The sequence below is a fragment of the Grus americana genome, chromosome 6 (genome assembly GCF_028858705.1).
Source record: "Grus americana isolate bGruAme1 chromosome 6, bGruAme1.mat, whole genome shotgun sequence".
Taxonomy (NCBI): Eukaryota; Metazoa; Chordata; class Aves; order Gruiformes; family Gruidae; genus Grus; species Grus americana.
In genome coordinates this window covers 29,152,669-29,163,750 of record NC_072857.1, presented here as the reverse complement: position 1 = coordinate 29,163,750, position 11,082 = coordinate 29,152,669, and the positions used below count along the sequence as shown (strand labels likewise).

The window sequence follows — 11,082 nt, the reverse complement described above, 5'->3', positions numbered from 1 at the left end:
GGGAGGGGAAGGGAGGGATCGGCTGTTTCCCGCCCAGGCCCTGCCCGCCTCCGCGCACTTCTTTCCTTTCAGGGTGTCTCCTCGCCCGCTCGGGCTCCTGCGTTCCCCTGTCTGGGGCCAGCCGCGTCCGCGCCGCGAGAGGCGAGCCCATGCCGCCGGAGGAGGCGTTCTGCCGCCCCCGCGGGAGCCTCCCGCCCCTGCGCCGCCGTTTCCCAGCTCCCGGTGCCCTCGGCCCTGTACAGGGCAGCAGCTGTCTGTAGTGAGGCCGCCCGAGTAAAGCGGTGAGCTGCCCGGCGCAGCCAGCCGCCCCCTCGGCCCGGGCGGTTTCCTCCCCCTGTAGCTGTGCGAAGGTAGCTTGAAGGGAGCCCGAAAAGCCTTGGTTTCTTCAGCCAAGGCGCTGGAAACGTGCTCCAACCAACCGGGGGTTTGCGTCTTTTTGTCAGCTCCGGTCGGGATTTTTCTGGTTTGGGAGGTAGCGTCTTTGCTAAGTTTTATTTCAACAACTGTGATAGTTACTTTCTCCTTCAAAACACGTTATTTCATGTGCTTGAGAGTGGGCTATAAGGTTTATACTTTTCCCTTTTTCTGTCATTAAAAATAGCTTGCTTTTCCTGGTGTACGTTGTTCAGGTAGATTTTATCAGAAAGTGAAAGGTCTTAGTTTGACTTTTGGTTTGAGTTAATGCTAGATCTGTTTGGGGTTTTTTTTTTTTTCCTCAGAAACGGGTTTAATAATACAACCTTAGTTCAGGTTCTCCTGTTTTCAATTGTAGGTTTTTAACATTTATCTGCTCTCCCATGGGAAACCAGCTATTGCAGATTTCTCTCATTATGCTGAAGCAGCAGGATTTTTTAAAGCAATCTGGGCAGACACAAAGATAATCAACACCCTTATGTGTGAAGACAGGTGTAGATACAGACTTGGATTGTGCAATGGGGAGAAAAAAAATCTTGAATGCACCATAATACAGAAAATTTAAACAGAGGCTGTTGTAAAAAGACGCTGTTGTGTGATTATGAAACCATAGCTTAGAAATGTCCACCCACACTGAACAAGTAATTGAACACAAATCTTAAGTGGAAGAACAGCAGGAGAAGGCTTTTCTTTAGGAGGGACTACCTTAATGGCTGTGGAATGCTTTTGAAATGTGCATAGTTATGAATATATTTTTATTGCTGAAAAATAAGTACTTAATACAGAACCAAAGTTGCCTGGTGATATTTTGTTGCCTGGTATAATACAGAATTTAGCAAAACTGGAGCTGACTTTAAAAAAAGGGGGAGGGAAGAATACAACTTTTTAGTTGTTTAGTTATGTATAGCTTAATGTTTCTGCTTTTTAAGGCTGACAGGATCCCTAATCATTCTACACTCATTTTAGCTACATTTATTTTGTTGGAGATAAATGAATATGGTAACAATGTAGTTGAGGCATCTTGGCAGATAAAAGATTTCAATACAAGTATATGTGGGAGAATCAATCACTTTGGTAACAGGGAAAGGATTTTTTTTAATTCAGTGATGGATAAATGAAAACCTAGTTTTAGATGGAATCTTATGGGTAGGAGTGGAGATTTGTAAGAAGCAGTCATAAAATTTTGCAGTATTTCTGTGGAGAGGATCTACATATGTGAAAACTCAGGCATGTGCCCAAATTATTGCATGTCAGCAGAGCTACATTGTTTAAATGTGTGTACTCCATCTGTGGCAAACATGCTTTGAAACATGCTATCTTAGTCCAAAATAGTTTACCTTTATGACAGTTTATAGCAGGCTTAATGAGTTAGTGGGGCTCAGCTGACCCTTCATAACTTGTTGAAACGAAGTAAGCTTGATTATATAGCTGAGGTACTGACATTTCTTTTCCAGACTGTCTCATGTAAAACAGAAGTCGTACTTGACTAAGAGAAGACTATAGAGTCTGTTTTATAATGCCATATAGCTTGTCCTCGGAATATTTTTGCAAGGATAGAATGTAATAGTCTATCTTTTGGGCTATCATTCAAAGATAGCAGAATTTAAGCTTGTGTTGCCAAGTATTTCTTTACTTTCAACTCTTTCTGTGTTTATGAACTTGAGGTTGCACCTTGATTCAAGCTTAGGTAAGGTATTGAGAGATATCCCTTTCCCTCAGTCTCCTCCTCTCCCCTAGGAACAGCAGACCTACTCCTCACATGTGCATGAACACTGAGTAGGGCTGACAAACTTCCTTTCCTCTTTTAAAAATTTCTCTCTCTCCTGGTCTAAGCATCTGACTTTTTTTCTCTGCTGATACCTGTACTCATCTATTTAATTTCCATAAACTGTCCCATACAGCTTTCACTGCTTTGCTTTCTACTTTTGCTTTGATTTGCTATGTTTCTCCACTCCCATTAGCAAAATATATGTCAAGGTTATACCTACAAAAAACATTAAGAAAAATTGACAAAGATGAAAAATAGCTATTTTCTTAAAAAGAGTCAAATTTCTTCCAACAGTTGGGTTCAGATTGTAAAGAGAGAAAGTCAAGATTGGTATAACTAGCTGGCAGGAAACTCTTGCCTAGATTTTTACTTTGTTACATATGTGCTTTGTACATTCTATTTTTAAAAGCCTAATTTTTTCTGAAATTGTTGTTCTGGTAAAATTCCTCAAAGGATCTGAGCTAAGTGTTGATTGACCAGCTGACAGCAGTTGAGGGCTGGGGTTTGAGCCATTTCGCCAAATGTCCACAAAGATGGATTGTTAGATCCAGCCTGGAATCTAACAAGTGCCACAACTTTTAAGGCAGTCTAAGTACATCTGTAGATTTTACAGCACTTCAAATTTTGAGTAAGCTTGAAAAAGGAGGATCTTTTCAACTTTATAGCAGAATGGATGTTCCATAATGCCTGGCATTAAATTAAAACCTTTAATTACTAAAAAGTATAAAATTCTCTTAAAAGAATTTTCTTGCCTTTCTCTGAACAATCTGATACTGGTCTCTGTCCAGTATCAGATACCAGACTAAATGGAGCAATGATCTGTTCTTCTATGGTATTTCATTTATTTCCCTTTAATATCAATTCAGTTATATTTAATAATAAGGGCTTTCAAAGTAAAAGAAAAGAATTATTCATCTGTATAAAAGGCATGTATAATATCTTCTCAAAACAGAGCTTCTTGTTTTCTTTGGTGTGCTTTCCTTAGACTGTTACTGGAGCTGACAGATTGCTGTTACACATTTATTTTCTCTATTATAAACATGAAAAATATAAAATTAAAAATATGTTGAGTCTTTTTTTCAATAATAATCATCTTTTGTTTAGTATGACAAATTAAATGCAAGCTAGAAAGAAAACCACATTCTTATAAAATTTCCTTTTTCATTTATTATGGGCATTCTGCTCACTTTCTCATTATCTAAACCTGAGCTTTCTTTTTTTGTGTTGTACTCAAGGTTTTGTAAATTTTAAAATAAGAACTTTACCTAAGTTAACAATAAAAACATCCCCAATATATGGGATATTAGCTTAACCACCAAACTTAAGGGATAGTCTAATTTAAAGTTTTTTCTTTCCATTTTTCATTCTCTTGCCAGAACTACCTTCTTAAGATTAAAAAACTGCAACTGAAATTACCATTTCAATTGCTTAATTATTAAAACAATCAAAAAGCTTAGCAGTAGTGTTATAACTAAATCATGATCAGATAGGGACCAAGGAAGAATTTTAAGATACCTTTTAAAACTGGGAGGGTTATAAAAAGCATTTTTTTAAATGTGTGGACCAATAATTTTTCCAAAATTTCCAAAATATATTATTTTACTTTCATGTAATCTGAATTTTTATTTTTAAAGTGTTACTTGAAGTACTTTGCAGTTTGAATATTTTTTGCATATCTTATTAGAAGCAAATCCTCCCTAAGTCTCTTTTGTAACTATTATTTGAAGGCCATGCTGCTGTTTTCACAGGCTTGGTTTTTCAGAGTTGTATGGGTTTTACACTTCCTTTTTTGCACTAAAATTGCTCTGAAGAATATATTTCTGTATACTTGTACTTTGGAGAATACAGAGATTTTTATTATAATAGTGCTGAGTAAAATTCTGAGATATTCATGCAGATTCCAGAGTGTATTACTACTGTAGTTCCAGCTCCTGTTGCTGTTTGTTTGCTGGCAGGTCATCCAGAAGGAACAGCTGATGAGACAACTCTAAATGTGACTTTAAACAGCATGGCTACAAAATTTATCCAAATTCAGTGTTTTCAGAAAGTTTCTGCATGATGGGCTCCTAATGTTCTTAAATTACATTTCAAATCCATACCCTAGCACTGCTGCAATTGGTTCGAATCTGTCCATCAGCTTAAATTAACATGGTTTTAGGACTTTCTGTTCTAAAAGAAAATGCAAATAAATTAAATGAGCAGTTGAGAGGTTTGTATGCCACGACTCTTAACACTGCATGAAATTTTTCTTTATTGGACGGCGACTGACCACGCTGTACGTAAGACAACATGGAAAAAATGAGGTCTGGGTGTCCAGACAGCCCTCTCGTGGAGCACAGCAAAATTTGCTCGAGTTAAAGTAATGGGGAAACTTGTCTCCGGATCCTTTCCCCATTTGTAACCTGAAAGAGCATTTTGCTTTCAGAGAACACGTCTTTCATCATAAAACGCTGAATAGTTTACTGTTACATTCACAGTCATTTCTGTTTTCTGTTGATGATCGTCCGGTCAGTTCATCTCTCTGAAATAACTATGCCTGTTTTTTTAGGGAAGTGACAGAAAGGAAGGACTGGGTCAGGAGGTAGCTTGGGGGTTGCCTATAGGTGACTGCTCATGAATTGCAGGATATTCTTTGACCTTCATGTTGTGCATGGAATTTTTTTTAGCTTCAAAAATAACTCCTTTAGACTTTCTCAATTCTGTTGGCCATTGTTTCATATTTATTTTCAAAAATAACACTGATTTTAAGATTGTCTGATTGATATAGTCAATGATTGGCAAAGTTTTCAAGTGTAATTGTTCATTACCAAATTACTTGGAAATATATGATAATTTCTGACATATACATGCTGGAAAATGCAGTGGAAAGTCGTAAAGTGATTCCATTTCCCCATGCTGAAGGGAGCTCTACAACCGGAGAGCCTTCAACTATGAAGGGACCAGAAAGACAAATAGGTTCTTGCATTAGCCACAGTCAGATAACATGACTGAAATACTTAGAATTATTCTCATCTGCATGGCAAAATGTTTTGATCAGCATGTTTTAAATCCTTCTTTTTATTACTATAGATAAGGTACAAAATGAATGTGGATTTTTTAATCAGATGCTAATGTGAGAATCTTGAAATATTTTAAATAAGTATAGAAGATGACTATTACTCCCTTCTAGCCTACCTCACATTCTACTATAGTAGGAATTCCAAGGCATTTTTGCAAAAGTAAATATTAATTCCCATTACTCAAGCAGGGAATAATATATTTCTGACACAAAGAGGTAATTTTCTCAAAGCTTCTTGGAGAGTTATTAATTCTGTTTTTCAAGAATTTTCAAGCTCCCAGAAGTTGAGAACCTGCCTTGACCCCTTGGAATATTCTGAATTAAATGTTTATATCCATCAATTTTAATGCAACTGTTCTGGTTTTAAATAGATGCAGATGAATGTAAGATGATCCTGGATGTAAAATACCTCTGCAGCTTCCTTGTCTGTAGTGTAATTTACAAGAGTCAGAGTTCCAAATATATACAGTATTATGTTGAGTCACTGGATGTTCTGCAGTCAATTTAAGGTGAGGTCAAAATGTATTTTCAAGGTAGTTAAGTAAGTGTTATTTTCCTCTGCACTGGATGTTCTAAATCATGTTAATTTTTTTTAATGTTCCCCCAATAAACCACACAAGATATTTTCTTACATCTAAGAGCAAGCAGACTCTCTACCTTGCTTTACTCTGGGAATAATTTAAAGAAAGATTTCTTTATCCTATTCAGGGAAAAAAAGCAGAAAGTTAAACAAGAGAAGTTCTGGGTTTTTTCCCAAGGACAAAACTCAATTTTAGGCTAGGAATGCTGATAAGCAAAACCATCAACCTCTGAAAGAAATCTCTCATAGTTTGAACATGTGGGACTTTTTCATAGAAAAAATTGAGAGAAAACTTTTGAACAAAAAGCCTTTTACTTGATTTGTGTTTCTTCAGCATTTCACGTACTATTGCTGGAACTGCAGAAGTTCTTTGGGTCAGAGTTTAGTCTCTTTCCTTTCTGGTCCATCAGTAGAACCACAAGTCTCTTCTGCATTGCTGGATGTTCTACATTTCTAATAGTAATCAGAGTTCAGTTTCTGGTTTGCACCCAAGCTACAATAAAATTAGTGTAGTTCCCCTTTGCTTGGTTTCTCATCTTGAAATGGAGAAGTGACTGTTCCCTTCTCTTCCCTTGAAAAGAAGGGAGCATAATAGCCTTTACAGAAAATACTGCAATTCTAAAGTCTACCTTCATGTAAATTCCATATTCAGGTTCACACTAAGTGCTGAATTTGGGGCACATAGTCTTTTTAGTCTTCTTAAAAAAAAAAATTGCAAAGTAAGAAGGATTTAAAATTAACCTTTGTATGTCTTGACGCAGCTTAAGGAGTAGAACGAGAATGGACAAATACATATTGGGGGGGTTTTAGCTGCCTCTTTGCTTAGACTGATTTCCTTCCCTGAGCCCACTGTCAATTTATTAGAGATAGTGCTAGTTTTGCTTTCCTTGAAGGCAATGGAAGAGTTAATATTGACTGTGTAGACTGAGCCCTTAACTAGCAAAGCATTTTTCAGAGCTTCTAATAATTTGTTCTCCTTATCTCACGAGCAGCAGGTTTATTGGGATTTATCAGCTCCCATCTCATTAGAGAGGCTGAGGGCTGGGTAGGATTTAGAAGCAAAATTATGCTCTCTTCCCTGAGAGTGATCAGACAGGGCAAACGCAGAGCAGTAGGCAGAAGTTTGCATTGGGTCTCCTTGTTTCACATTAATTTCTATGGGTAAATAACTTAAATCCCTGTGGAGTCAAGGTCGCCTGGCACCTTTCACAGAATGTGTTTACATCCACTAAGCAGAAAAACAATCTGACAAATGTAGCTGACTATAAAAAGCAACTTTAAAAATACAAATATATGCTGAAACCACTGACCACAGCTTCTCAGAGCATCCATAGTTGATTGAGTTTGATTTGGATTTGATTTGTACCGGCTTTGCAATGATATTCAGGAGCCATTCTCCATTGCAAGGAGCTACTGTCCAATTTATAAATGCTAAGGAATGTCAATGGCTGGTCAGTGTTATAAAGAGTAACCAGTAGGCTCCATGATTCCACACGTGCATAGCTGTTTCTGTTAGTTAAGAGTCCGAGTAGTAATGCTGCAAAGCAACAACCTTGCTTGATCACCCATGAGTTCTGTATAGGCACCCCGCCTATTAGCATGTATTTTCAGGGAGCTGTCCTTAATTTTGTATCGATTCTCAGCTTTGCTCTGTGTCTTTTGCAGGGGATTAGAATGCCTTTTCAATTTCCCTGTTTGCAGTTTGTTAGTGTTTAAGCCCAGCTCTAGCACAGTAGCTGAGAGCAATAGTCTAGCTGTGGAATAGTGAGGGACTGGAACTTGTAATTGTCTCCTCCCTGCAGATCTGCTTGTTTTGTGCATTGTTACTCGTCATGACAGGCTTCAGCAACTTAGCTGTGATTTGTTAATAGATGAATGCATAACGTGAAACTTAAATACTTCTTGGGTCACTGAGTCATGTCCATTGTATGTAACACCATAATATAATCCTAATTGAACTGTGGATTTGAGGTTTTAATCAAAAGACCTATTACGTAAAAGATGGATGACTGAATCTCCAGAGTTTATACTTTAAATGGAAAATAAGATCTCAGTTCTTCAGAAGAATAGGTGTAGGCAGCTATGTTGATGACTTGGATCCCGAGTGGATGGAGGCAGCTAAAATCCTGAAGAGGTGTGGCTCAGGTTCATCTCTGTGCTTTGGGTTTCTTTGAACCTAGGCTGGTTAGGCTTTGGGCAGTTTTTGAGACATCTAACTCAATCCATATGTTGTCAGTTAGATGCATAACAGTAAATTCTGGCTTCCCTTTTGAGGGCTTCTCTCCTAAGACCTCTCTAAGTGACTGTAGTTCGTGCTAATTTATATGAGGTGAAAAAATGCAAGTTGGTTAATCCCTAGCAGTACTAAAGATTGTGAAATATGTAGTGAAATAACTATAGTTTGTGTAGCCTTATTTTTCTTTCTGTAATCTCTGTAGTTCTCTGAAATTATTTTTCCAAACACTGGCATTCCTTTGTATGGGAGGAGACAGCACTTCGGCTAAAATGGAAAAATACTGTTGTCAAGTTGGCTATTTAGCTATTCAGTGACTATAATCTTTAGCACTCAATGACGTATCAGAAGGTTTGTTAAGACACCCTCTGAAAAATTCCATGGATTTCAAGTGTTATCTGAATGGCAGGTATAATCTCTTATTTTATTGTCATATGAATACAAAATTTGAATAGCTGTGGTCTGAAAGTTACGTAGAAAATTATTCCTACTTATTTGTGAAAAATGAGGAAAAACCACAAGTATAAAAGCAAACTCTGGAAAAAAAAGGCTATTTTTAATATTATTTTTTCCAGTATTGTTCTTCATAATAAAAATATATCTTTTTCTTTCCATTCCTTGTAAATTATTCTCCAATATTCATGATTTCATAGAATGTAACACCCTGCTCACTTTGTTTGCAGGAGTTACATGAAGTGGTGCTGTTGAAGACCTGCTGAAACTTGTATGTATATGCATATATATATATACACACATGCATGTATAGCAATTCATTTATATGCTTGTGTGTTTTGACCTAATTAAAGTAATAGTTAGATGAAGGATTTTGCCTTCTGTAGAATTACTGAATTTCTTCAACACATACACAAAAATCTTCAGATTTCTAATATCAGTGTAGAAAGAGGATGTGGACCTGCCTAAATGAGCCAAACCTCCCTTCATCAGGTGGTTTGGTTTAAATGTGTCGCTGGAGAATTTTGTTGTAGTTCTGACTATGGTATATAGTGGGCAGTTAAACCACAAGTAAACATTACAACTTTACCGAAAGGATAGACATGAATAGTCATTAGTTTCACAGGAAGGGAGGAAATTACCCTTTTCCTGATTTGTCAGGTAGTTAAACTCTCTCCAGAGTGGATTTTCATCGATGAATGCTAATTTAAACAGTGAGGACAAAGGAACAGTGAAGATTTTTTTTAAAAAAAGAACAGAACTGTAAACAGCTGAATCCTCAAAAGGTAAGTAATTTCTTTCTTGTGTTGTTCAGCTTAAATTAACCCTGAGGAAAAACTAAATATCTTTTGTTTGACCTAATTTGCAAACTCATGGTTGGTACAATTTAATTGAATTAGAGTACATTGAATTTAGTCTGGGGTGTTCGTTAGTGCTGAGATTATCTGCACATACTAATAGGCAGCTTGACAAAATCCGGTGATCCCAGCAGTGCAAAATAATTATCAGAACTATCAGGCAATTGTTGATAATCTAGGTAAATTAAAGCTACTTTGTTTTTGTTTATTGCTTTGTAATTTGTGCTTTGGTTAATACTGGTAAAGCATTTCTGAAGGCTTTTTCCCCTGTATCTTTTTCCGTACATCCTCTGCCTTTCTTTTGTTTTATAGGGTTTGAAAAAAAAACCCAACAAACCCAGTCAGAAGTGCTTTTAAAACTCATTTGCTTTTCAATAGACCTAGTTTATTCACTGCTGAACAACCAATATTTATTATTTGTATGAAAATGCTCTCCTTTGTTCTTTTTCTATCAGGTATAAAGTAGTATTTCTCTGCTCTGAAGTCCCACGTGCACTGCATATTCATGAATGCATGTCTCTCTTCAGTATATCTTTGGCATATTGCCATATTTAACGTAGAGTAAAAACTTTAAGATTTCATCAACTTACTCTGTTGAAAAAGCACAAATGACATGGCAAAATAAAATACAACTTCCAAGTAGAAAAAGGAGAAGGCATGAAAGCAAGCAAGGTACTTTTTTTTTTTCCCCCAGTAATTTTCTTGCAAGCATATAACTTTCACAAAATTATCTGAAAGGATCATAAAATGATGTCAATGGTTAATGGGTTGCATGAAAGTGTATATTAAAAAGCCATCTAATTTGGGACTCACTATTCCAGTTTTACTGTGCCTGAGCATAGAAGGAACTAAAACAAGGAAAGGTTTACAGCCCAAGCTTACATTCTTCAGGGACTTAAGATTCCCACTGTGGTTAATCAAAACTGTAGAAGAATAAAATGTTGTATTTAGCTCTGAACAGAAAACAAGCAGAACAAAATCCTTTCAGATTAAATGCAATTTTGTTTGTAAAATTCTGTTCTCCTTTTTTCTTTCAGATATATTACATATGCTGGTTATACTGTGCAACATTGGTAAATTCTAATCAGAGCGAAAGCCCCTTTCGATTGAAAAGGAGCTAATGTAGGTAGGACAGATTGGTAGAAAAATTCTTTTAAATGCAGTAGTTTGCTGTTCTTGAAAAAAAATTATCTCATTTTCTATGAAAGCTTGTCTCCACAAAATGTCTTCTGGGTCCTTAGCAGTTGTGATTTCATATTTGGTACAGTGATAGGAAGGGTGAGGAAAATTGCTGTGTGAGGTTTAATCCTCCCTTGCTTCTGAAGGATGAAGAAGCTGAACTATCATCCCCAGTACATGTTACAGTAGTCCCAAGTCTGCTTTAGCTTATCGTGAAGCAAACAGCTCCTTAAGGACAATTCCCCACTACCCCAAAACTGCTAGAATCCATTGCACTCTCCAGAATGCTCCCTGCACCAAGAAGGTGGAGAGCATTTGCCAAATGTGTGATTCTACTTTGCTTGCTGAGGGTTTTTTCTTTTACTATAGATTATGTGTGAGGGTTATCTACCCAGGAATTTCCTCTTTTGTCCTACTGAAATGGAAGTGAGTGAGCCCTTGAATTAACTGCCTTACAATAGCTGGATTTGGCCAAGTACCTAGAGACAGACAGACGCGTGCCATTACAAGCAAAAACACCTTGGCAGATCTGCCATTAAA

The 11,082-nt window shown here is 36.9% G+C and overlaps 1 long non-coding RNA gene across 1 annotated transcript; it reads left to right on the top strand.

The window, feature by feature from the left end:
* Positions 1-86: 86 nt before the first annotated feature.
* Positions 87-10,894, top strand: LOC129208232 (uncharacterized). The gene is made up of 5 exons (XR_008577723.1): positions 87-472; positions 8,737-8,777; positions 9,167-9,291; positions 9,819-10,035; positions 10,401-10,894. It is a non-coding gene; the product is annotated as an uncharacterized LOC129208232 (long non-coding RNA).
* Positions 10,895-11,082: the final 188 nt, after the last annotated feature.